Here is a 26,483-nt window from a genome sequence, read left to right on the forward strand (position 1 = left end):
ATAGCATCAGTCTGAGCTGGGAGACTTCAGTAGTGTCAGCCTGAGCTGGGAGACTTCAGTATTGTCAGCCTGAGCTAGGAGACTTCAGTAGTGTCAGCCTGAGCTAAGGAGACTTCAGTAGTGTCAGCCTGAGCTGGGAGACCTCAGTAGTGTCAGCCTGAGCTGGGAGACCTCAGTAGTGTCAGCGTGAGCTGGGAGACCTCAGTAGTGTCAGCGTGAGCTGGGAGACTTCAGTAGTGTCAGCTTGAGCTGGGAGACTTCAGTAGTGTCAGCCTGAGCTGGGAGACTTCAGTAGTGTCAGTCTGAGCTGGGAGACTTCAGTAGTGTCAGCCTGAGCTGGGAGACTTCAGTAGTGTCAGCCTGAGCTGGGAGACTTCAGTAGTGTCAGCCTGAGCTGGGAGACTTCAGTAGTGTCAGCCTGAGCTGGGAGACTTCAGTAGTGTCAGCCTGAGCTGGGAGACTTCAGTAGTGTCAGCCTGAGCTGGGAGACTTCAGTAGTGTCAGCCTGAGCTGGGAGACTTCAGTAGTGTCAGCCTGAGCTGGGAGACTTCAGTAGTGTCAGCCTGAGCTGGGAGACTTCAGTAGTGTCAGCCTGAGCTGGGAGACTTCAGTAGTGTCAGCCTGAGCTGGGAGACTTCAGTAGGACAATGAAGATACGGTCAAGTATTCCATTAAAAGTTCATCATCCAGCAGAGCTGCAGTTCATCAACCAGCAGAGCTGCAGTTCATCATCCAGCAGAGCTGCAGTTCATCATCCAGCAGAGCTGCAGTTCATCATCCAGCAGAGCTGCAGTTCACCATCCAGCAGAGCTGCAGTTCATCATCCAGCAGAGCAGCAGTTCATCATCCAGCAGAGCTGCAGTTCATCATCCAGCAGAGCTGCAGTTCATCATCCAGCAGAGCTGCAGTTCACCATCCAGCAGAGCTGCAGTAGTGTCAGCCTGAGCTGGGAGACTTCAGTAGTATCAGCCTGAGCTGGGAGACTTCAGTAGTATCAGCCTAAACTGGCAGACTTCAGTAGTGTCAGCCTGAGCTGGGAGACTTCAGTAGTATCAGCCTAAACTGGCAGACTTCAGTAGTGTCAGCCTGAGCTGGGAGACTTCAGTAGGGTCAGCCTAAGCTGGGAGACTTCAGTAGTGTCAGCGTGAGCTGGGAGACTTTAGTAGTGTCAGCCTGAGCTTGGAGACCAGTAGTGTCAGCCTAAGCTGGGAGACTTCAATAGTGTCAGCGTGAGCTGGGAGACTTTAGTAGTGTCAGCCTGAGCTTGGAGACCAGTAGTGTCAGCCTAAGCTGGGAGACTTCAGTAGTGTCAGCGTGAGCTGGGAGACTTTAGTAGTGTCAGCCTAAGCTGGGAGACTTTAGCAGTGTCAGCCTGAGCTGGGAGACTTCAGTAGTGTCAGCCTGAGCTAGGAGACTTCAGTAGTGTCAGCCTGAGCTAGGAGACTTCAGTAGTGTCAGCCTGAGCTAGAAGACTTCAGTAGTGTCAGCCTGAGCTAGGAGACTTCAGTAGTGTCAGCGTGAGCTGGGAGACTTCAATAGCATCAGTCTGAGCTGGGAGACTTCAGTAGTGTCAGCCTGAGCTGGGAGACTTCAGTATTGTCAGCCTGAGCTAGGAGACTTCAGTAGTGTCAGCCTGAGCTAAGGAGACTTCAGTAGTGTCAGCCTGAGCTGGGAGACCTCAGTAGTGTCAGCCTGAGCTGGGAGACCTCAGTAGTGTCAGCGTGAGCTGGGAGACCTCAGTAGTGTCAGCGTGAGCTGGGAGACTTCAGTAGTGTCAGCTTGAGCTGGGAGACTTCAGTAGTGTCAGCCTGAGCTGGGAGACTTCAGTAGTGTCAGTCTGAGCTGGGAGACTTCAGTAGTGTCAGCCTGAGCTGGGAGACTTCAGTAGTGTCAGCCTGAGCTGGGAGACTTCAGTAGTGTCAGCCTGAGCTGGGAGACTTCAGTAGTGTCAGCCTGAGCTGGGAGACTTCAGTAGTGTCAGCCTGAGCTGGGAGACTTCAGTAGTGTCAGCCTGAGCTGGGAGACTTCAGTAGTGTCAGCCTGAGCTGGGAGGCTTCAGTAGTGTCAGCCTGAGCTGGGAGACTTCAGTAGTGTCAGCCTGAGCTGGGAGACTTCAGTAGTGTCAGCCTGAGCTGGGAGACTTCAGTAGGACAATGAAGATACGGTCAAGTATTCCATTAAAAGTTCATCATCCAGCAGAGCTGCAGTTCATCATCCAGCAGAGCTGCAGTTCATCATCCAGCAGAGCTGCAGTTCATCATCCAGCAGAGCTGCAGTTCATCATCCAGCAGAGCTGCAGTTCACCATCCAGCAGAGCTGCAGTTCATCATCCAGCAGAGCAGCAGTTCATCATCCAGCAGAGCTGCAGTTCATCATCCAGCAGAGCTGCAGTTCATCATCCAGCAGAGCTGCAGTTCACCATCCAGCAGAGCTGCAGTTCATCATCCAGCAGAGCTGCAGTTCATCATCCAGCAGAGCTGCAGTTCATCATCCAGCAGAGCTGCAGTTCATCATCCAGCAGAGCTGCAGTTCATCATCCAGCAGAGCTGCAGTTCACTATCCAGCAGAGCTGCAGTTCATCATCCAGCAGAGCTGCAGTTCATCCAGCAGAGCTGCAGTTCACCATCCAGCAGAGCTGCAGTTCATCATCCAGCAGAGCTGCAGTTCACCATCCAGCAGAGCTGCAGTTCACCATCCAGCAGAGCTGCAGTTCATCCAGCAGAGCTGCAGTTCATCATCCAGCAGAGCTGCATTTCACCATCCAGCAGAGCTGCAGTTCACCATCCAGCAGAGCTGCAGTTCATCATCCAGCAGAGCTGCAGTTCATCATCCAGCAGAGCTGCAGTTTATCATCCAGCAGAGCTGCAGTTCACCATCCAGCAGAGCTGCAGTTCATCATCCAGCAGAGCTGCAGTTCATCATCCAGCAGAGCTGCAATTCATCATCCAGCAGAGCTGCAGTTCATCATCCAGCAGAGCTGCAGTTCATCATCCAGCAGAGCTGCAGTTCATCATCCAGCAGAGCTGCAGTTCACCATCCAGCAGAGCTGCAGTTCATCATCCAGCAGAGCTGCAGTTCACCATCCAGCAGAGCTGCAGTTCATCATCCAGCAGAGCTGCAGTTCATCATTCAGCAGAGCTGCAGTTCATCATCCAGCAGAGCTGCAGTTCATCATCCAGCAGAGCTGCAGTTCATCATCCAGCAGAGCTGCAGTTCACCATCCAGCAGAGCTGCAGTTCATCATCCAGCAGAGCTGCAGTTCATCATCCAGCAGAGCTGCAGTTCACCATCCAGCAGAGCTGCAGTTCATCATCCAGCAGAGCTGCAGTTCATCATCCAGCAGAGCTGCAGTTCATCATCCAGCAGAGCTGCAGTTCACCATCCAGCAGAGCTGCAGTTCATCATCCAGCAGAGCTGCAGTTCATCATCCAGCAGAGCTGCAGTTCATCATCCAGCAGAGCTGCAGTTCATCATCCAGCAGAGCTGCAGTTCACCATCCAGCAGAGCTGCAGTTCATCATCCAGCAGAGCTGCAGTTCATCATCCATCAGAGCTGCAGTTCATCATCCAGCAGAGCTGCAGTTAATCATCCAGCAGAGCTGCAGTTCACCATCCAGCAGAGCTGCAGGTCATCATCCAGCAGAGCTGCAGTTCACCATCCAGCAGAGCTGCAGTTCACCATCCAGCAGAGCTGCAGTTCATCCAGCAGAGCTGCAGTTCATCATCCAGCAGAGCTGCAGTTCATCATCCAGCAGAGGTGAAGTTCATCATCCAGCAGAGCTGCAGTTCACCATCCAGCAGAGCTGCAGTTCATCATCCAGCAGAGCTGCAGTTCATCATCCAGCAGAGCTGCAGTTCACCATCCAGCAGAGCTGCAGTTCATCATCCAGCAGAGCTGCAGTTCACCATCCAGCAGAGCTGCAGTTCATCATCCAGCAGAGCTGCAGTTCATCATCCAGCAGAGCTGCAGTTCATCATCCAGCAGAGCTGCAGTTCACATTCCAGCAGAGCTGCAGTTCATCATCCAGCAGAGCTGCGGTTCACCATCCAGCAGAGCTGCAGTTCATCATCCAGCAGAGCTGCAGTTCACCATCCAGCAGAGCTGCAGTTCATCATCCAGCAGAGCTGCGGTTCACCATCCAGCAGAGCTGCAGTTCATCATCCAGCAGAGCTGCAGTTCACCATCCAGCAGAGCTGCAGTTCATCATCCAGCAGAGCTGCAGTTCATCATCCAGCAGAGCTGCAGTTCATCATCCAGCAGAGCTGCAGTTCACATTCCAGCAGAGCTGCAGTTCATCATCCAGCAGAGCTGCGGTTCACCATCCAGCAGAGCTGCAGTTCATCATCCAGCAGAGCTGCAGTTCACCATCCAGCAGAGCTGCAGTTCATCATCCAGCAGAGCTGCAGTTCATCATCCAGCAGAGCTGCAGTTCATCATCCAGCAGAGCTGTAGTTCATCATCCAGCAGAGCTGCAGTTCATCATCCAGCAGAGCTGTAGTTCATCATCCAGCAGAGCTGCAGTTCATCATCCAGCAGAGCTGCAGTTCATCATCCAGCAGAGCTGTAGTTCATCATCCAGCAGAGCTGCAGTTCATCATCCAGCAGAGCTGCAGTTCATCATCCAGCAGAGCTGCAGTTCATCATCCAGCAGAGCTGCAGTTCATCATCCAGCAGAGCTGCAGTTCATCATCCAGCAGAGCTGTAGTTCATCATCCAGCAGAGCTGCAGTTCATCATCCAGCAGAGCTGCAGTTCATCATCCAGCAGAGCTGTAGTTCATCATCCAGCAGAGCTGCAGTTCATCATCCAGCAGAGCTGCAGTTCATCATCCAGCAGAGCTGCAGTTCATCATCCAGCAGAGCTGTAGTTCATCATCCAGCAGAGCTGTAGTTCATCATCCAGCAGAGCTGCAGTTCATCATCCAGCAGAGCTGCAGTTCATCATCCAGCAGAGCTGCAGTTCATCATCCAGCAGAGCTGCAGTTCATCATACAGCAGAGCTGCAGTTCATCATCCAACAGAGCTGTAGTTCATCATCCAGCAGAGCTGCAGTTCATCATCCAGCAGGGCTGCAGTTCATCATCCAGCAGAGCTGCAGTTCACCATCCAGCAGAGCTGCAGTTCATCATCCAGCAGAGCTGCAGTTCATCATCCAGCAGAGCTGTAGTTCATCATCCAGCAGAGCTGCAGTTCATCATCCAACAGAGTTGTAGTTCATCATCCAGCAGAGCTGCAGTTCATCATCCAGCAGAGCTGCAGTTCATCATCCAGCAGAGCTGCAGTTCATCATCCAGCAGAGCTGTAGTTCATCATCCAGCAGAGCTGCAGTTCATCATCCAGCAGAGCTGCAGTTCATCATCCAGCAGAGCTGCAGTTCACCATCCAGCAGAGCTGCAGTTCATCATCCAGCAGAGCTGCAGTTCATCATCCAGCAGAGCTGTAGTTCATCATCCAGCAGAGCTGCAGTTCATCATCCAGCAGAGCTGTAGTTCATCATCCAGCAGAGCTGTAGTTCATCATCCAGCAGAGCTGCAGTTCATCATCCAGCAGAGCTGTAGTTCATCATCCAGCAGAGCTGCAGTTCATCATCCAGCAGAGCTGCAGTTCATCATCCAGCAGAGCTGCAGTTCATCATCCAGCAGAGCTGTAGTTCATCATCCAGCAGAGCTGCAGTTCATCATCCAGCAGAGCTGCAGTTCATCATCCAGCAGAGCTGTAGTTCATCATCCAGCAGAGCTGCAGTTCATCATCCAGCAGAGCTGTAGTTCATCATCCAGCAGAGCTGCAGTTCATCATCCAGCAGAGCTGCAGTTCATCATCCAGCAGAGCTGCAGTTCATCATCCAGCAGAGCTGTAGTTCATCATCCAGCAGAGCTGCAGTTCATCATCCAGCAGAGCTGTAGTTCATCATCCAGCAGAGCTGCAGTTCATCATCCAGCAGAGCTGCAGTTCATCATCCAGCAGAGCTGTAGTTCATCATCCAGCAGAGCTGCAGTTCATCATCCAGCAGAGCTGCAGTTCATCATCCAGCAGAGCTGCAGTTCATCATCCAGCAGAGCTGCAGTTCATCATCCAGCAGAGCTGTAGTTCATCATCCAGCAGAGCTGCAGTTCATCATCCAGCAGAGCTGCAGTTCATCATCCAGCAGAGCTGTAGTTCATCATCCAGCAGAGCTGCAGTTCATCATCCAGCAGAGCTGCAGTTCATCATCCAGCAGAGCTGTAGTTCATCATCCAGCAGAGCTGCAGTTCATCATCCAGCAGAGCTGCAGTTCATCATCCAGCAGAGCTGCAGTTCATCATCCAGCAGAGCTGCAGTTCATCATCCAGCAGAGCTGCAGTTCATCATCCAGCAGAGCTGCAGTTTACCATCCAGCAGAGCTGCAGTTCATCATCCAGCAGAGCTGCAGTTCATCATCCAGCAGAGCTGCAGTTCATCATCCAGCAGAGCTGCAGTTCACCATCCAGCAGAGCTGCAGTTCATCATCCAGCAGAGCTGCAGTTCATCATCCAGCAGAGCTGCAGTTCATCATCCAGCAGAGCTGTAGTTCATCATCCAGCAGAGCTGCAGTTCATCATCCAGCAGAGCTGCAGTTCATCATCCAGCAGAGCTGCAGTTCATCATCCAGCAGAGCTGCAGTTCATCATCCAGCAGAGCTGTAGTTCATCATCCAGCAGAGCTGCAGTTCATCATCCAGCAGAGCTGCAGTTCATCATCCAGCAGAGCTGTAGTTCATCATCCAGCAGAGCTGCAGTTCATCATCCAGCAGAGCTGTAGTTCATCATCCAGCAGAGCTGCAGTTCATCATCCAGCAGAGCTGCAGTTCATCATCCAGCAGAGCTGCAGTTCATCATCCAGCAGAGCTGTAGTTCATCATCCAGCAGAGCTGCAGTTCATCATCCAGCAGAGCTGTAGTTCATCATCCAGCAGAGCTGCAGTTCATCATCCAGCAGAGCTGCAGTTCATCATCCAGCAGAGCTGTAGTTCATCATCCAGCAGAGCTGCAGTTCATCATCCAGCAGAGCTGCAGTTCATCATCCAGCAGAGCTGCAGTTCATCATCCAGCAGAGCTGCAGTTCATCATCCAGCAGAGCTGTAGTTCATCATCCAGCAGAGCTGCAGTTCATCATCCAGCAGAGCTGCAGTTCATCATCCAGCAGAGCTGTAGTTCATCATCCAGCAGAGCTGCAGTTCATCATCCAGCAGAGCTGCAGTTCATCATCCAGCAGAGCTGTAGTTCATCATCCAGCAGAGCTGCAGTTCATCATCCAGCAGAGCTGCAGTTCATCATCCAGCAGAGCTGCAGTTCATCATCCAGCAGAGCTGCAGTTCATCATCCAGCAGAGCTGCAGTTCATCATCCAGCAGAGCTGCAGTTTACCATCCAGCAGAGCTGCAGTTCATCATCCAGCAGAGCTGCAGTTCATCATCCAGCAGAGCTGCAGTTCATCATCCAGCAGAGCTGCAGTTCACCATCCAGCAGAGCTGCAGTTCATCATCCAGCAGAGCTGCAGTTCATCATCCAGCAGAGCTGCAGTTCATCATCCAGCAGAGCTGTAGTTCATCATCCAGCAGAGCTGCAGTTCATCATCCAGCAGAGCTGTAGTTCATCATCCAGCAGAGCTGCAGTTCATCATCCAGCAGAGCTGCAGTTCATCATCCAGCAGAGCTGCAGTTCATCATCCAGCAGAGCTGTAGTTCATCATCCAGCAGAGCTGCAGTTCATCATCCAGCAGAGCTGTAGTTCATCATCCAGCAGAGCTGCAGTTCATCATCCAGCAGAGCTGTAGTTCATCATCCAGCAGAGCTGCAGTTCATCATCCAGCAGAGCTGCAGTTCATCATCCAGCAGAGCTGCAGTTCATCATCCAGCAGAGCTGCAGTTCATCATCCAGCAGAGCTGCAGTTCATCATCCAGCAGAGCTGCAGTTCATCATCCAGCAGAGCTGTAGTTCATCATCCAGCAGAGCTGCAGTTCATCATCCAGCAGAGCTGCAGTTCATCATCCAGCAGAGCTGCAGTTCATCATCCAGCAGAGCTGTAGTTCATCATCCAGCAGAGCTGTAGTTCATCATCCAGCAGAGCTGCAGTTCATCATCCAGCAGAGCTGCAGTTCATCATCCAGCAGAGCTGTAGTTCATCATCCAGCAGAGCTGTAGTTCATCATCCAGCAGAGCTGCAGTTCATCATCCAGCAGAGCTGCAGTTCATCATCCAGCAGAGCTGTAGTTCATCATCCAGCAGAGCTGTAGTTCATCATCCAGCAGAGCTGTAGTTCATCATCCAGCAGAGCTGCAGTTCATCATCCAGCAGAGCTGTAGTTCATCATCCAGCAGAGCTGTAGTTCATCATCCAGCAGAGCTGCAGTTCATCATCCAGCAGAGCTGCAGTTCATCATCCAGCAGAGCTGCAGTTCATCATCCAGCAGAGCTGCAGTTCATCATCCAGCAGAGCTGCAGTTACTATCACTTGGGACTCAACATGACCCAGCACATACACACCAGAAATAGAATTTTTATGAGGATATTTCCATCATCCCAGAGTGGAAACAAGAAAATTATATATAGAAGAGAAACGGGGTATGAGGAAAGGAGAAGAGGGAGAGAGAGAGAGAGGAGCGAGGGAGGAAGGAAGGGAGGGAGGAAGGGAGGGAAAGAGGGAAGGGAGGGAAGGAGGGAGGAAGGGAGGGAAGGAGGGAGGGAGGGACTGAGGAAGGGAGGGAAGGAGGAAGGAAGAAAGGGAAGGATGGAGGAAGGGATGGAAGGAGGGAGGAAGGGAGGGAAGGAGGAAGGGAGGGAAGGAGGAAGGGAGGGAAGGAGGGAGGGAGGGAAGGAGGGAGGAAGGGAGGGAAGGAGGGAGGGAGGGAAGGAGGGAGGAAGGGAGGGAAGGAGGGAGGGAGGAAGGGAGGGAAGGAGGGAGGGAGGGAAGGAGGGAGGGAGGGAAGGAGGGAGGGAATAAAGGTGACCAACTCTTCCATAACATGAGTCAGGTGTCTGACACATCACCTGTATTGGCAACAGTGCAACATTGTTTTCCATAATTTGGCAGGTAAGTTGCTGTTAGTGTTACTTATTACAGCACCTGGATCATATACGGCTCATACACGGGGTCATATACGGCTCATACACGGGGTCATATACGGCTCATACACGGGTTATAAGAGTTTTGTTTACCCCCACAGACAGGTCTGGGTCAAGGCTTTTCTGTTGAATGTCTATTCTACCAGACTGTTGCTACTGGTAGCCATCTCAGCCACTATAAAATATTTTCCCATAAGAAAGCCTGCAAAAAAAAATAGTGTATTGAGGGAGAACATAAAGAATTTACAGGAGAAAAAATGTGAAAATCTTGCATATTTCCACAGACGCAAAATTCAATTTAAAATCCTCTCCACAAATGGCCCATTACTCACAGAATGTTCGTATGTTAATGCCGAGATATGAACGGAATTTTTCAGAGCATTATAAAGTAATGCTTAACAGTCCGATTAAGAAGAGTACAGTGGAGGCTACACACAGTATTTTTACTACCTCTGCTCTCCCAGCAATTGAACACAAATCCCGTATAATTCGAGTCTGAAATAGAAACCATAGCCAGTCATGCAGCTCCTGGACAGCATTAATGAGCACTCGGTATTCCTTTGCTCATACACGACTCATACACGGGCCATATAGGGCTCATACAAGGGCCAAACACAAGTCATACACGGCTCATACATGGGTCACACACGGGGTCATACATGGCTCATACACGTGCACACATATCTCCTCTACAAAAAGAAGGCAGTAGACAGCTGGCAAAAAAATTACATCACAAAAGTCTTTTGAAAGGACGATGAGACGCCAAGTTACGAACTTTAATAAGAAAAAGCGTGAGCTGTACAATCCAAGTCAACACAGATTTAGAGCTTGAAGATCCTGTTTGTCACAGCTACTAAATCAAAACGACAAAATCACGGAGACTCTAGAAGAAAACCAGAATACAGACGCAGCGTGTACTGACTTTCCTGAGTTGATATCACTTAAAACTTTCAATTTTCTGACGAGCAGAACGGGAAGAGTAACGGTAAACAAGGCGGAAACCAGCGTTAGCAAAGCAAAGGATATCCATAGCAAAGTAACAAGCGTCTCAGTAGCCCAAGACACGATTCTGCCTCCCTTACTGTTGCTCATCCTTACTGAGGACATAGAAAAAACTTAACACAGCTTCGTATGATTCTTTGCGAACGATACAAAAATTAAACAAGTCACTTCAGCAGACGACACTAAAAAAACTGCCAGAGGACATATAGTTTTCCAGCACGATGCTCAGTGGCAGCAAACTCCAACTGTTTATATATGGAAAGAATGAAGAACTTAAGGCACTCACACTCTGTACATTGTCTTAGAGCAAAGAAACCATGACGAGGGACGGTAAACTACGTGTGGTTCCTTACTATTCACCTAGAGGTAGGTAGACACCTAGGTGTCTGTACATGAATGGTATACAGTACCGACAAGATAAGAAATTAGACACATGTGCAACATCTGGGTATCTTTAATTTGTATACGTTTCGTCATCCAGTGGCTTTATCAATACAATAAAAGGACATAATATGAAGACTGTAGGAGTACATACAAAAGACGAAGTAATCGGTCCCTCAGCCTAGGAGCAGGTGATGAGCACCGTAGTGTTGAAGAATGTGAAGCACAGGCAGGAAGACTGGAGCTTATATACTGGCATCACATTATGTCTTTGTGATGTACTGATAAAGCCACTGGATGGCGTTACATCTACAAATTAAAGATACCCATATGTTGCGCATGTGTCTGAGTCTTCACCTAGATGTTTACCCATTGCTGTGAGTGGCATCCTGAAGAGTGGTAGTATATCTGAGTTTTGAAATGATTTGAGTAGATTAGGTTAGGTAAGATTCGTCAGGAAACAGGACAAGTGTTTCCTGTCGCGGGTCTTAGTCACATAATGACCCCCTAGTGGAGTTTTTGGTCATCTGACCGAGGTCTTCCGCCGGCTTACCAGTCCATCCCTTTAAAAATTAAGATAATCAATTAGTAGTTGCTAACTGTGAATGTAAGTACGATAACAGCTCTTCGCCTGTAAAAATCAATGGCGTAGATCTTACTTTTCCACTGAGAGAGACTTTGAGGACTCAGTCTACAGTACTGGAGTGAAAGTCGTGACCAACACGTGGGACTGACAGACCAACACATGGGACTGACAGACCAACACGTGGGACTGATAGACCAACACATGGGACTGACAGACCAACACATGGGACTGACAGACCAACACATGGGACTGACAAACCAACACGTGGGATTGACAGACCAAGACCTGGGACTCACAGACCAACACATGGGACTGACAGACAGACAGGTGTCTCGCTCTCTGCTGGTGTTGCACAATAATGTTCGTAAATCATTATTTGTCACCGTTATATATTTTTTTAACACATCGGTAGTTTCCCATCAAGGTACAGTGACCCCCCTAACCCCCCATAAAAAAGAAACACATTTACCATCATCCTTTCAATATGTGTATTACGAACACAGGTATAGTCTTGTGGTGTGTACACCTGAGCATCACCGCGTCACCATGATAACCAAGGGCAGGAACGAATAAAAAGGGGGCAAAGAGTAAATACTAAATTATGTATTTAATTCACCAAATAAACGTGCAAATATATATACATTATGTTGAGAATAACAAGTTTGTCAACAAGAGATACAGTGAGGACGTGTGAGTGACCAAACGTGAGAGGTAAGTCTGACCCCGTGGCCTGGCTACCAAAGCTTTCGCTGGGTAGAAACATTTCGACGCGTTTCCCTATACCTGTTGTCCTGTTCACATAGCAGCAAGTAGGTACCTGAGTATTAGTTGACTGGTGTGAGTCGCATCCTGAGGAACAAAATTGAGGACCCCAATGGAAATAAGTCAGACAGTCCTCGATGACGCACTGACTTTCTTAGGTTATTCTGGGTGGCTAACCCTCCGGGGTTAAAAATCCGAACGAAATCTCATTTTATCTCTTACGAATCCCAGTCATCGCTTAACAACTTTGGTGGGCCTCCTTGTGATTGGCGCCTTGAACCCACCCAGCTGTTAGCATAACATTAGCCCCCCCCCCGTCATACCCTTAAAAGCTGGATTTCTGGTCGGGAGGACATGTTATGGGCGTGTGACATACCTCGAATAATTGTAACATACTCTTCCCATGCCATAAACTGCCTTAACAGATGACCAAAAGCTCCAGTGGCAGGTCATCGTCTGAAACCCGCGTCAGGAAACACTTGTCCTGTTTCCTGACGAACCTTACCTAACCTAACCTATGTGGACACCATTTATATGACCCTCCGAACTGCAACATTCTCACCCCTCCTTCAGAGTGCAGGTACTGCACTTACCTCCTCCAGGACTCGAGTCCGACTAACCGGCTGTACTTAAATCCTTCCGTAAATGTTTACTTAGCTAATACTCCAACAGTACGTCGAACCATGAAAACCTCTCGTCACAATTCATCCTCATGTAATACGCTCACATAAGCCTGCTGGATGCTCAAGCCCACAGGACTCAAAGCACCCTTCACCCACCTCCTGCGTGCAACCCTTCCTGGGAGGACTCCAACACTTCCGTCCACCCCAGGTTTACATACTCTCTCGGTCATCCTATTCTGCTCCATCTTAGTTCCCAAACCACCTCAATAACTCTCTTCAGCCATCTCAGTTACATTTTTGGACTGGGCAGCGGGGGCGCTGACCCCCGCAACAACCTTACTTCCTCTACTTACTTTTACACTCCGAATTCTATGTTATATGTCAGTGACTGTGCTAGGTCTGTAAATTATATGTGCTATATCTGTAAATTATACGTGCTGTGTCAGTAAATTATATGTGTTGTCTGTAAACATATGTGTTGTCTGTAAATTATATGTGTTGTCTGTAAATATGTGTTGTCTGTAAATTATATGTGTTGTCTGTAAATATGTGTTGTCTGTAAATATGTGTTGTCTGTAAATATGTGTTGTCTGTAAATTATGTTTCTCTGTAAATATATATGTTATCTGTAAATTATGTGTATTGTCTGTAAATATATGTATTGTCTGTAAATATATGTATTGTCTGTCAATTATGTGTGCTGTTTGTAAATATATGTAAATGTTGTCTGTAAATTATATGTGTTATACGCCGATAAATTATTCTCTGCACAAAAAGCCTGTGTAATGATGCTTTTAAAGCAATAAGTATGTGACCTTGATGACAGAGCAGGTGTGTGACCTTGATAAGTAGGTGTGTGACCCTGATGATAGAGCAGATGTGTGTGACCTTCATGATATAGAAGGCGTGTGACCTTAATATAACAGATGTGTGTGACCTTGATGACAGAGCAGGTGTGTGTGTGTGTGTGTGACCTTGATTACAGAGCAGGTGTGTGTGTGTGTGTGTGACCTTGATGACATAGCAGTGTGTGTGTGTGTGTGTGTGACCTTGATGATAGAGGTGTGAACTTGTTGATAAAGAAGGTGTGTGTGAACTTAATAGAGCAGATGTGTGACCTTATGATAGAGCAGGTGTATGTGTGTGACCTTGATAAAACAGGTGTGTGTGTGTGTGACCTTGATAAAACAGGTGTGTGTGTGACCTTGATAAAACAGGTGTGTGTGTGACCATGATGATAGAGGTGTGTGTGTGACCTTGATGAGAGCAGGTGTGTGTGTGACTTTGATGAGAGAGCAGGCGTGTGTGTGACCTTGATTAGAAAGCATATGTGTGTGTCCTTGATGAGAGCAGATGTGTGACCTTGATGAGAGAGCAGATGTGTGTGACCTTGATGAGAGTAGGTGTGTTTGACCTTGATGAGAGAGTAGGTGTGTGTGACCTTGATGAGAGCAGGTATGTGTGTGACCTTGATGAGAGAGCAGGTATGTGTGTGACCTTAATGAGAGCAGGTGTGTATGACCTTGATGAGAGAGCAGGTGTGTGTGACCTTGACGATAGAGCAGGTGTGACCTTGATAAAGCAGGTGTATGTGACCTTGATGGAGCAGGTGTGTGAGTAACCTTGATGAGAGTATGTGCGTGAGTGGCCCTGAGATAGAGCAGGTGTGTGAGTGACCTTGATGATAGAAGTGTGTGACCCTGATGATAGAGCAGGTGTGAGTGACCTTGATGAGAGAGGTGTGTGAGTGACCTTCACGATAGAGCAGGTGTTTGAGTGACCTTGATGATAGAGCAGGTGTGTGAGTGACCGTGATAGAGCAGGTGTATGTGACCTTGATAAAGCAGGTGTTTGACTGACCTTGATGATAGAGCAGGTGTGTGACCGTGATAGAGCAGGTGTGTGTGACCTTGATGATAGAACAGGTGTGTGAATGACCTTGATAGAGCAGTGTGTGTGTGACCTTGATGAGAGCAGGAGTGAGTGACCTTGATGAGAGAGCTTGTGTGTGTGTGACCTTGAGAGAGCAGGTGTAAGTGACCTTGATGAGAGCAGGTGTGTGACCTTGATGAGAGAGCAGGTTTGTGACCGTGATGATAAAGCAGGTGAGTGACCTGATGAGAGAGCAGTGTGTGTGCGACCCTGATGATAGAACAGGTGTGTGTGACCTTGATGAGAGAGCAGGTTTGTGACCGTGAAGATAAAGCAGGTGCGTGACCTTGATGAGAGAGCAGTGTGACCGTGATGAGAGCAGGTGTGTGACCTTGATGAGAGCAGGTGTGTGTGACCGTGATGAGAGCAGGTGTGTGACCTTGATGAGAGCAGGTGTGTGTGACCTTGATGAGAGAGCAGTGTGACCGTGATGAGAGCAGGTGTGTGACCTTGATGAGAGCAGGTGTGTGACCCTGATGATAGAGCAGGTGTGTGTGACCTTGATAGAGCAGGTGTGTGTGACCTTGATGAGAGAGAGGAGGTGTATGGTGTTGTACAGTGGGATAAATGTTAATATATATGTTTTGTGACATACAGTATGCTGAAGATGGTTATCATTCTGAGTGGTGATAGTGACTCCTGTCGTCACTCTACTGTGACTCCCCACCACTACCAACCCTACACACCTGGCGTCTACCTGGACGGTGTTCCGGGGGTTAACGCCCTCGCGGCCAGGTCCTTGACCAGGCCTCGTGGTAGATCAAGGCCTGATCAGCCAGACTGTTACTGCTGGCCGCACGCAAGCCGACGTACAAACCACAGCCCGGCTGGTCAGGTACTGACTTTAGGTGCCTGTCCAGCTCCCTTTCAAGACAGCCAGGGATGTTTTGGTAATTCCCCCTTATGAATGATGGGAGGCTGTTGAACAGCCTTGGACTCCTTACCCTTATTCTGCCTTATCTCGATGTACTCAAGACACTTATGCTTTTCACTGCTTGGGGATGATGCACCGTCTGCAGAGTATTTTGCTTCCAGAGGGAGTGATTTCTGTCACCAGAGTCTCTCTCTAGGACTTTCCAGGGATAAATTATAATGTATCTCGGCTGCCTCCTTCCAAGATGTGCGTGTCGAGTGACTAACATTCTCAGTAATTAAGACACTTGACTAAACCCCTCCCCCACAACCTCTCCCCTACAACCCCTCACCCACAACCTCTCCCCTACAACCCCTCCCCCACAACCTCTCCCCCACAACCTCTCCCCCACAACCTCTCCCCTACAGCCTCTCCCCTTCAACCCCTCCCCCACAACCCTTCCCCCACAACCTCTCCCCTACAACCCCTCCCCCACAAACCCAGTCTCACAGGTTGTATGTGGATTTCTCACAGTTTGCAGTAAATTTCTCAAATTACATTACTTAGGTTAAGTTAGGATAGGTTAAGTTAGGATAGGTTAAGTTAGGATAGGTTACGCTTGTTAGGATAGGTTACGTTTAGTTAGGTCATGTTAAGTTAGGATAGGTTACGCTTGTTAGGTTATGTTAAGTTAAGATAGGTTACGCTTGTTAGGTCATGTTAAGTTAGGATAGGTTACGCTTGTTAGGTCATGTTAAGTTATGATAGGTTACGTTTGTTAGGTCATGTTAAGTTAGGATAGGTTACGCTTGTTAGGTCACGTTAAGTTAGGATAGGTTACGCTTGTTAGGTCATGTTAAGTTAGGATAGGTTACGCTTGTTAGGTCATGTTAAGTTAGGATAGGTTACGCTTGTTAGGTCATGTTAAGTTAGGATAGGTTACGCTTGTTAGGTCATGTTAAGTTAGGATAGGTTACGCTTGTTAGGTCATGTTAAGTTAGGATAGGTTACGCTTGTTAGGTCATGTTAAGTTATGATAGGTTACGTTTGTTAGGTCATGTTAAGTTAGGATAGGTTACGCTTGTTAGGTCATGTTAAGTTAGGATAGGTTATGCTTGTTAGGTCATGTTAAGTTAGGATAGGTTACGCTTGTTAGGTCATGTTAAGTTATGATAGGTTACGTTTGTTAGGTCATGTTAAGTTAGGATAGGTTACGCTTGTTAGGTCACGTTAAGTTAGGACAGGTTACGCTTGTTAGGTCATGTTAAGTTAGGATAGGTTACGCTTGTTAGGTCATGTTAAGTTAGGATAGGTTGCGCTTGTTAGGTCATGTTAAGTTAGGATAGGTTACGCTTGTTAGGTCATGTTAAGTTAGGATAGGTTACGTTTGTTAGGTCATGTTAAGTTAGGATAGGTTACGCTTGTTAGGTCATGTTAAGTTAGGATAGGTTACGTTTGTTAGGTTATGTTAAGTTAGGATAGGTTACGCTTGTTAGGTCATGTTAAGTTAGGATAGGTTACGCTTGTTAGGTCATGTTAAGTTAGGATAGGTTACGCTTGTTAGGTCATGTTAAGTTAGGATAGGTTAAGTTAGACTGTCGTCGTCTATCAACAAAAGCAAACAGTTGCAACATGTCACAAGGAATATAAGTGAAATATAAGACAAAAACGACGAAAAAACATCAGACGCGCGACCACAAAACTGAGCGTCAACCAGCGCAGCAGAAATATTTAAGTCACAGTCACTGTTTAACACTGTTAAACAGTCACCCATATGACTGTCTTAGAGACAGGTACATTTTGTTATAATAAAAAGCTGCTTGTACAAGTTTACTTAGCTTGTAAATCTTATAGTTTACGTGTAAACAGTTCCAGGGGGAGTCGCTGCCCCCGCGGCCCCGTCCCAGACCAGATTTCCCTGGTGAGATCATTATTAATCAAGTTGTTAGTGCTGGTTACATGTAATAAATCCATCCCGTGTGATGGAATATGAGAGAAACACAAGTGTAACTTGTTTGCTGTTCTTACTATAGAACCTTCATGCTGAACACCACCAGCACCTGCACCACCACCACCTGCACCACCAGCACCACCACCTGCACCACCAGCACCACCACCAGCACCACCACCACCTGCACCACCACCAGCACCACCAGCACCACCACCAGCACCACCACCACCACCACCAGCAGCACCACCACCACCTGCACCACCAGCACCACCACCAGCACCACCACCACCTGCACCACCACCACCACCAGCACCACCACCTGCACCACCACCACCACCAGCACCACCAGCACCAGCACCACCAGCACCAGCACCACCAGCACCACCACCACCACCACCACCACCACCAGCACCACCACCACCAGCACCACCACCAGCACCACCACCACCAACAGCACCACCACCACCACCAACAGCACCACCACCACAAGCAGCACCACCACCACCACCAGCACCACCACCACCACCACGACCAGCACCACCACCACCACCACCACCAACAGCACCACCACCAGCACCAACAGCACCACCACCAGCACTACCACCACCAGCACCACCACCAGCACCACCAACAGCACCACCACCACCAGCACCACCAACAGCACCACCACCACCACCACCACCAGCACTACCACCACCAGCACTACCACCACCAGCACTACCACCAGCACCACCACCAGCACCACCACCACCACCACCAGCACCACCAACAGCACCACCACTAGCACCACCACCAGCACAACAGCACCACAACCACCAGCACAACAGCACCACAACCACCAGCACCACCACCAAAAGCACAACAGCACTACCTCCAACACCACCACCAGCAGCACCACCACCATCAGCAGCAGCACCACCAACACCAACACCACCACCACCAGCACCACCACCAACAGCACCACCACCAGCACCACCACCAACAGCACCACCACCAGCACCACCACCACCAACAGCACCACCAGCACCACCACCAACAGCACCACCAACACACTACTGATGTATACAATTCTGATTAAAATTTCCCTGCTGTACCCTCCCCCCTTTCCCTTAACCCTACTCCCCTCCCTCCGCCCCTCCTTCCCTCTACTCTGTACTTCCTCCCCTCTCTCTCGTCCCTCCTCTCCTCTCCCCCGTCTCATGTCCCCTCTCCCCGTCCCTCCTCCCCTCTCCCTGTCCCTCCTCCCCTCTCCCCGTCCCTCCTCCCCTCTCCCCGTCCCTCCTCCCCTCTACCCCGTCCCTTTCACAGCCACAAAGAACCTTATCTCTGACCACAGGCCGCTCTATAATCCCCCCTCTCTCCCCACTCACCTATTCTCCTCTCACCACTCCTCTCCTCTGCCCTGCAGATCACGCTCCTCACTCTCCAGTAGCATAAAACTGCTCCAAGAATAAACATAAGAAAGAAGAAGCACTGCTACAGGCCTACTGGTCCATGCTAGGTAGGTCCAAGTCACCTACTGGTCCATGCTAAGCAGGTCTAAGTTACCTACTGGCCCATGTTAGGCAGGTCTAAGTCACCTAATGGTCCATGCTAGGCAGGTCCAAGTCACATACTGGCCCATGCTAGGCAGGTCCAAGCCACCTACTGGCCCATGCTAGGCAGGTCCAAGTCACCTACTGGCCCATGCTAGGCAGGTCCAAGTCACCTACTGGCCCATGCAAGGCGGGTCCGAAACAGAGGAGGACAGGGACAAGTTGCAGCCAGCAGAGGTAGATGAGTGCAACACACTGCTCAGTAGCCTCACTGAAGCCAACATCTGGAGCAACTCTGAACATAGATGTAAAAATAAGGACAAATGCAGTATAATGCGATCCTTTATTGAGTAGGTTTCACCCACACAGTGGACTTTATTAAGTGGCACACAGATGTACCTGGGTAAAGTGCACATGGATGTGGAGTCTAGGGGAGAATGTTGTATGAGAGACGTGCACCTCCGTCTCTCATACAACATACATAACATTCATATACAAGATTATGTTAGCAACAAAAGATAAAGATAGTGGAGGTATTACTGGAGGTTCCGGGGTTAACCTCCCCATCCCTGAGGCCAGGTCCATGACCAGGCCTGGAGCTGGAGGGAGCCTCATAATACATGCTCCTGGTGTTCACCGTGCTCCTGGTGTTCACCATGCTCCTGGTGTTCACATGGACCTGGTGTTCACCGTGCTCCTGGTGTTCACATGCTCCAGGAGTTCACCGTGCTCCTGGTGTTCACCGTGCTCCTGGTGTTCACCATGCTCCTGGTGTTCACCATGCTCCTGGTGTTCACCATGCTCCTGGTGTTCACCATGCTCCTGGTGTTCACAATGCTCCTGGTGTTCACCATGCTCCTGGTGTTCACCGTGCTCCTGGTGTTCACCGTGCTCCTGGTGTTCACCGTGCTCCTGGTGTTCACCATGCTCCTGGTGTTCACCGTGCTCCTGGTGTTCACCGTGTTCCTGGTGTTCACCGTGCTCCTGGTGTTCACCATGCTCTTGATGTTCACCATGTTCCTGGTGTTCACGCACCTGGTGTTCACAATGAACTTGGTGTTCACCATGTTCCTGGTGTTCACCATGTTCCTGGTGTTCACCATGTTCCTGGTGTTCACCACGCTCCTGGTGTTCTCCATGTTCCTGGTGTTCACCATGTTCCTGGTGTTCATGCACCTGCTGTTCACCATGCTCCAGGAGTTCACCGTGCTCCTGGTGTTCACCATGCTCCTGGTGTTCACCATGCTCCTGGTGTTCACCATGCTCCTGGTGTTCACCGTGCTCCTGGTGTTCACCATGCTCTTGGTGTTCACCATGTTCCTAGTGTTCACCGTGCTCCTGGTGTTCACCATGCTCCTGGTATTTACCATGCTCCTGGTGTTCACGCACCTGGTGTTCACCATGAACCTGGTGTTCATCATGTTCCTGGTGTTCACCATGTTCCTGGCGTTCACCATGTTCCTGGTGTTCACCATGTTCCTGGTGTTCACCATGTTCCTGGCATTCACCATGCTCCTGGTGTTCACCATGTTCCTGGTGTTCACCATGTTCCTGGTGTTCACCATGTTCCTGGTGCTCACCATGTTCCTGGTGCTCACCATGAACCTGGTGTTCACCATGTTCCTGGTCTTCACCATGTTCCTGGTGTTCACCATGAACCTGGTGTTCATCATGTTCCTGGTGTTCACCATGTTCCTGGTGTTCATCATGCTCCTGGTGTTCACCATGTTCCTGGTCTTCACCATGTTCCTGGTGTTCACCATGAACCTGGTGTTCATCATGTTCCTGGTGTTCACCATGTTCCTGGTGTTCACCATGAACCTGGTGTTCACCATGAACCTGGTGTTCACCATGTTCCTGGTGTTCATCATGCTCCTGGTGTTCATCATGCTCCTGGTGTTCATCATGCTCCTGGTGTTCACCATGTTCCTGGTGTTCATGTTCCTGGTGTTCACCATGTTCCTGGTGCTCACCATGTTCCTGGTGTTCACCATGTTCCTGGTGTTCACCATGTTCCTGGTCTTCACCATGTTCCTGGTCTTCACCATGTTCCTGGTGTTCACCATGTTCCTGGTCTTCACCATGTTCCTGGTCTTCACCATGTTCCTGGTGTTCACCATGTTCCTGGTCTTCACCATGTTCCTGGTGTTCACCATGTTCCTGGTGTTCACCATGTTCCTGGTGTTCACCATGTTCCTGGTCTTCACCATGTTCCTGGTCTTCACCATGTTCCTGGTCTTCACCATGTTCCTGGTGTTCACCATGTTCCTGGGGCTCACCATGTTCCTGGTCTTCAACATGTTCCTGGTGTTCATCATGTTCCTGGTGTTCACCATGTTCCTGGTGTTCACCATGTTCCTGGTGTTCAACATGTTCCTGGTGTTCACCATGTTCCTGGTCTTCACCATGTTCCTGGTGTTCACCATGTTCCTGGTCTTCAACATGTTCCTGGTGTTCACCATGAACCTGGTGTTCATCATGTTCCTGGTGTTCACCATGTTCCTGGTGTTCACCATGTTCCTGGTGTTCACCATGTTCCTGGTGTTCACCATGTTCCTGGTGTTCACCATGTTCCTGGTGTTCAACATGTTCCTGGTAACAACCGGGAACAACACGCACGACACATCAACATGCCTGGTCACACAACATGGCAAAGTTGCAACAATAAGAACTGGTTTTGTTGCTGTTGTTGTTGCGTGTGTGAGGAAGAAACTGGCCAGACACGAATGCTTCTTATATGATGATGGTTCAGTGTTGTGGCCACTATAATGGTGCAGCAGCAACATTAACCTGTCCTCCCAACACTCAGTATTATGATGATGGTTCATTGTTGTGGCCACTATAATGGTGCAGCAGCAACATTAACCTGTCCTCCCAACACTCAGTATTATGATGATGGTTCATTGTTGTGGCCACTATAATGGTGCAGCAGCAACATTAACCTGTCCTCCCAACACTCAGAATTATGATGATGGTTCATTGTTGTGGCCACTATTATGGTGCAGCAGCAACATTAACCTGTCCTCCCAACACTCAGTGAGTGAATCTTACTGCTAGTTACTTCTGTCGTTGCAATTGTAATCTAACTTGACCCAACAATACCAAAAACAACCTAACCTAACTTAGCAACGCAACGTAACATAACCTCTACTCTTCCACATATTCACCGCAGATTATTCAACTCGCACAAATTCTCATCCAGCGGACCCACATGTGCTGTGTGTGGAGCCTCACCCCCAGAGCTCAGTGTGTCGTACCAGTTCTGGGGAAGCAAGAGAACGATGGTGAGGAGAGGAGCGAGCAGGAGAGGAGTGAGCAGGAGAGGAGTGAGCAGGAGAGGAGTGAGGAGGAGAGGAGTGAGGAGAGGAGGAAGGGAAGGAGGAGGACAAGGAGTACCGTTAAGTACTACAAGCGACCAGATACCACAAAAACGCGACTCTCTCTGGACACCTTGAACTCTCACCTCCTGGGCCAAACATTGCCTTCACCTACACAACAATATGTAAATTTGAATGAAATAAAAATGAGTTAGTCCTTGCCAGTGTATACCTGGAGAGGGTTCCAGGGGTCACGCCCCCTCGGCCCGGTTGTCATGAAGGGGGGTAATGATTAGGGGAATATGGGGGTAAGGGGAGGGAGTCAGTAGGCAGGGGACAGGCAGGAGAAGTGGTAGGAGAGATGATTAGCGGAGGTTGGTAGGTAATGTGAGGTCACTGGTGACTACATCTTCACCTCTCATTACTCTACCCACCACTCCACACTACTCACCCTCTCACTACTTTAGCTAAACATAAATAAATGGAAATAAGAATAAATAACGGGGACAGTGAATATTACTATTCTACTCAAACACAGTTTATTATTAAGTCCTTGTACAATAATATATTTGGGAACAGGAGTACATCATTGGGGTTTAGATAAATGGGGTGGTACACATAAGCAGTGAGACAGGGAACACAATCAACTTGACGAAAATTAATATAACTTACAATATAGTTCAGAGGACAGTTCACTACAGGAACTAAGCCACAGGTCCCAAGACCTACACAGCACGAGTACTGCTCCAAGCCAGTACTCTGCCCAATGTCTCCAACAGTCTCTCCTCCCGAGACTCTCCAGCTCAGCTCTGCTCACAGGCCAGAGCTCTGCTCGAATCTCCAACAGTCTCTCCTCCCGAGACTCTCCAGCTCAGCTCTGCTCCCAGGCCAGAGCTCTGCCCGAATCTCCAACAGTCTCTCCTCCCGAGACTCTCCAGCTCAGCTCTGCTCCCAGGCCAGAGCTCTGCCCGAATCTCCAACAGTCTCTCCTCCCGAGACTCTCCAGCTCAGCTCTGCTCCCAGGCCAGAGCTCTGCCCGAATCTCCAACAGTCTCTCCTCCCGAGACTCTCCAGCTCAGCTCTGCTCCCAGGCCAGAGCTCTGCCCGAATCTCCAACAGTCTCTCCTCCCGAGACTCTCCAGCTCAGCTCTGCTCCCAGGCCAGAGCTCTGCCCGAATCTCCTCTGCTCAGCTGTTCCTTGGGCTTATATTGTCCCGAGAGCACCCCCCCCCACAACCACGTGTACGACCTGACGCCTAGGTCTGACGCCGTCAAGAACAAAAGACCTCAGACGTGGGCGTGGCTGACAGACGTTTGCCAAGGCAAGGTGTGACCATATAATTGGTTAAATTAGGTCTCCCAAGAGACCTCACAAGCCCAGCTGAACTACATCACACGGTCCCAGACCAGTGTACTTACACTTTAGAAATTAGTAAATAATTACATTATTATTATTTCTTTTATTATTAATATTATTTCTCTTATTATTATTATTAGCATTATTGGTATTACTATTATTATTACATTTATGGGGGAGTAGTAAAGTCGTAGGGGTCACACAGCACCTGGGGGCAGGGAGGCATGGTGGAGGGGAGAAGGAAACATTCAGACTGGAGTGAAGGAACTGAAATACAGATCCACTTCCTGAGATCAAGAGCTCTTGATGGAAGCAACATTGAAACACCAAATATCATCATAAAACAATGACACAACATAAACATGGTAACCTCACGAGGTTTCCTCATGGTAACTTCGCGAGGTTTCCTCATGGTAACCTCACGAGGTTTCCTCATGGTAACCTCACGAGGTTTCCTCATGGTAACTTCACAAGGTTCCCTCATGGTAACCTCACAAGGTTCCCTCATGGTAACTTCACAAGGTTCCCTCATGGTAACCTCACAAGGTTCCCTCATGGTAACCTCACAAGGTTCCCTCATACTGGAGACTGTGTAGTGTTTTCGACATGACAGAAGTTATAAATACTAAGAAATGTTAAGCTTGACCAATACTGAACATATCAACAACAGGCTGGGAGACTCCAGGCTGGGGGACTCCAGGCTGGGGGACTCCAGGCTGGGGGACTCCAGGCTGGGGGACTCCAGGCTGGGGGGCTCCAGGCTGGGGGACTGATTACCTCCTCTCGTTTAACTACTTCTACAGTCTTCACATTATATCCATGTATTGTCTTCATAAAGCCACTGGATGGCGAAACGTCTACAAATTAAAGATACCCAGATGTTGTACATGTGTCTAATTCATCATCTTGTCGGTACGGTATAACCATTCATGTACAATAAAAATAATAATAATAATAATAATAATAATAATAATAATAATAATAATAATCTTTATTTCTAAAAGTACAGGGCATACAGGCCTAGCTGACATCAATGACATACTACTGTATAGAAAGCAGCTTGTTATGCAGAGTATTTCGGGCAAATTAGGTAAATTTTGTCCCAGGATGCGACCCACACCAGTCGACTAACATCCAGGTACCTATTTTACTAATGGGTGAACAAGGAGAGCAGGTGTCTTAAGAAAAACGTCCTAATGTTTTCCAGCCATACCGGGGATTCGATCCAAGGACCTCAGTGTGTGAGCTGAGTGCGCTACCGATCGAAAGTGTTGGCTGGATCTCATTATTAAGTGGAATGAGGTGGACGAGGTGAATGAAGATCCCTACATTTACAGCTTTAAGAAGAGGTATGACAGAGTCAAGCATCCACTAGTCATGCACTTGTCGGCCAAGATAACCCAGGAGGGACCGAAACGTGTCGACCAAGATAACCCAGGAGGGACCGAAACGTCTTCTTAAGCTTTCTCTCCCAAGTGAAGGTTATTTATGAATTGTTCCAGCTATGATATTGTAGATTATTTGTGAATTGTTCCAGCCACGGTATTGTGGGTTATTTCCTAAGAGACGTGGTTCAGCAGTGCTTCGAACCTCTCAAAGACAACTCACTGTAAACACACACACACACACACACACACACACACACACACACACACACACACACACACACACACACATACACACACACACACACACCGTGCTATGAAGGTTGCAAAACACAGGCAATCACAACATTTACAAAAGCCAGAGAAACATGGGCGTAAAGCCATAAACAGCCCCTGCTACAACATGGTTACTTACACACCATAACACACGCACAATGCTGACGTGACACACACACACACACACACACACACACACACACACACACGTCTAAAATACTCCCACCTGCAAGTCACCTGCAGGTAAGAGGTGTCAGGTGAACCACCGGGAGGCCTGGTCCAGGAGCGGGCCAAGGGGGCGACGATCCCCCGAAACCTAATCCTGGCTAATCCTGGGTAAACAACACAAAAGAAGAGGACATTGTTGATTGGACAAAGTTCTATGTAGAGTGAAACATGGCTTGGTAAAGTTCTATGTGGAGTGAAACATGACTTGGGAAAGTTCTATGTGGAGTGAAACATGACTTGGGAAAGTTCTATGTGGCGTGAAACATGACTTGGTAAAGTTCTATGTGGCATGAAACATGACTTGGGAAAGTTCTATGTGGCATGAAACATGACTTGGGAAAGTTCTATGTGGCATGAAACATGACTTGGGAAAGTTCTATGTGGAGTGAAACATGACTTGGGAAAGTTCTATGTGGCGTGAAACATGACTTGGGAAAGTTCTATGTGGCGTGAAACATGGCTTGGGAAAGTTCTATGTAGAGTGAAATATCATGTGGGGTTCGAACACGTGGATAGGGTAAAGTAATACTCATGTAGGCTGGAAGTACGTATAATTACGGATAATGTGGGGAGCGCCCTAACAGCCGTAACCTTGTCTCCTTGCTCACTCTCGTAACACTGACTGGCTGCCCACAGTACCCATATGTGAGGGGGTCTTTGAATACTGCTATGGTCAGCACAATATGAATACAGACAGTGACTCAGGCAGAGAGGGTTGGTAGTGAGTCATCTACTGGTACACTGGTTACTGGTAACTGGTTACTACTACTGAGAGCTCGGCGACGCTAACGTATGTTGTCCCGACATACAACTAATACAAACTAGAGATGGCAGGTGTACGGCTTGGGCTGATTCTATACAATGTCAAAGTACACAACAATTGAACATTATAACATACATAAGTAGAACATTGGAATGGAAGCTTACGTAACAGAAACTGTAATGCAATACAAGGTATAATATAGCACAACTCATCGAATGAAACTCAACGTTGGGATTACACAGTAGAAGTGATAAAAAAAATTTGATCGATCGATCTGTATTCATGTGATCTACGGATTCTGAGGAAGGAATATATACAAAGAAGTGTTTAACAGAAAGGCAGATTCGGTGCACTCAAATCTAGACTGTTAACTCTCAGAACTCGAAGAGAACGTGAACACAAAAAAAAAAAATTCTTGAATACTGATAAGCTGATACTGTAATTATTCATCTATACA

At 48.6% G+C, this 26,483-nt stretch overlaps 1 protein-coding gene across 2 annotated transcripts in view; it reads right to left on the minus strand.

Annotated features, from left to right (window-relative positions):
- The window catches only part of LOC128701316 (Polypeptide N-Acetylgalactosaminyltransferase 1), a 631,487-nt gene that overhangs the window by 542,113 nt on the left and 62,891 nt on the right, over window positions 1-26,483 (minus strand). The gene's annotated exons all lie outside the window — the stretch shown is intronic.

Source organism: Cherax quadricarinatus, chromosome 37 (assembly GCF_038502225.1).
Source record: "Cherax quadricarinatus isolate ZL_2023a chromosome 37, ASM3850222v1, whole genome shotgun sequence".
In the NCBI taxonomy this organism is placed as follows: Eukaryota; Metazoa; Arthropoda; class Malacostraca; order Decapoda; family Parastacidae; genus Cherax; species Cherax quadricarinatus.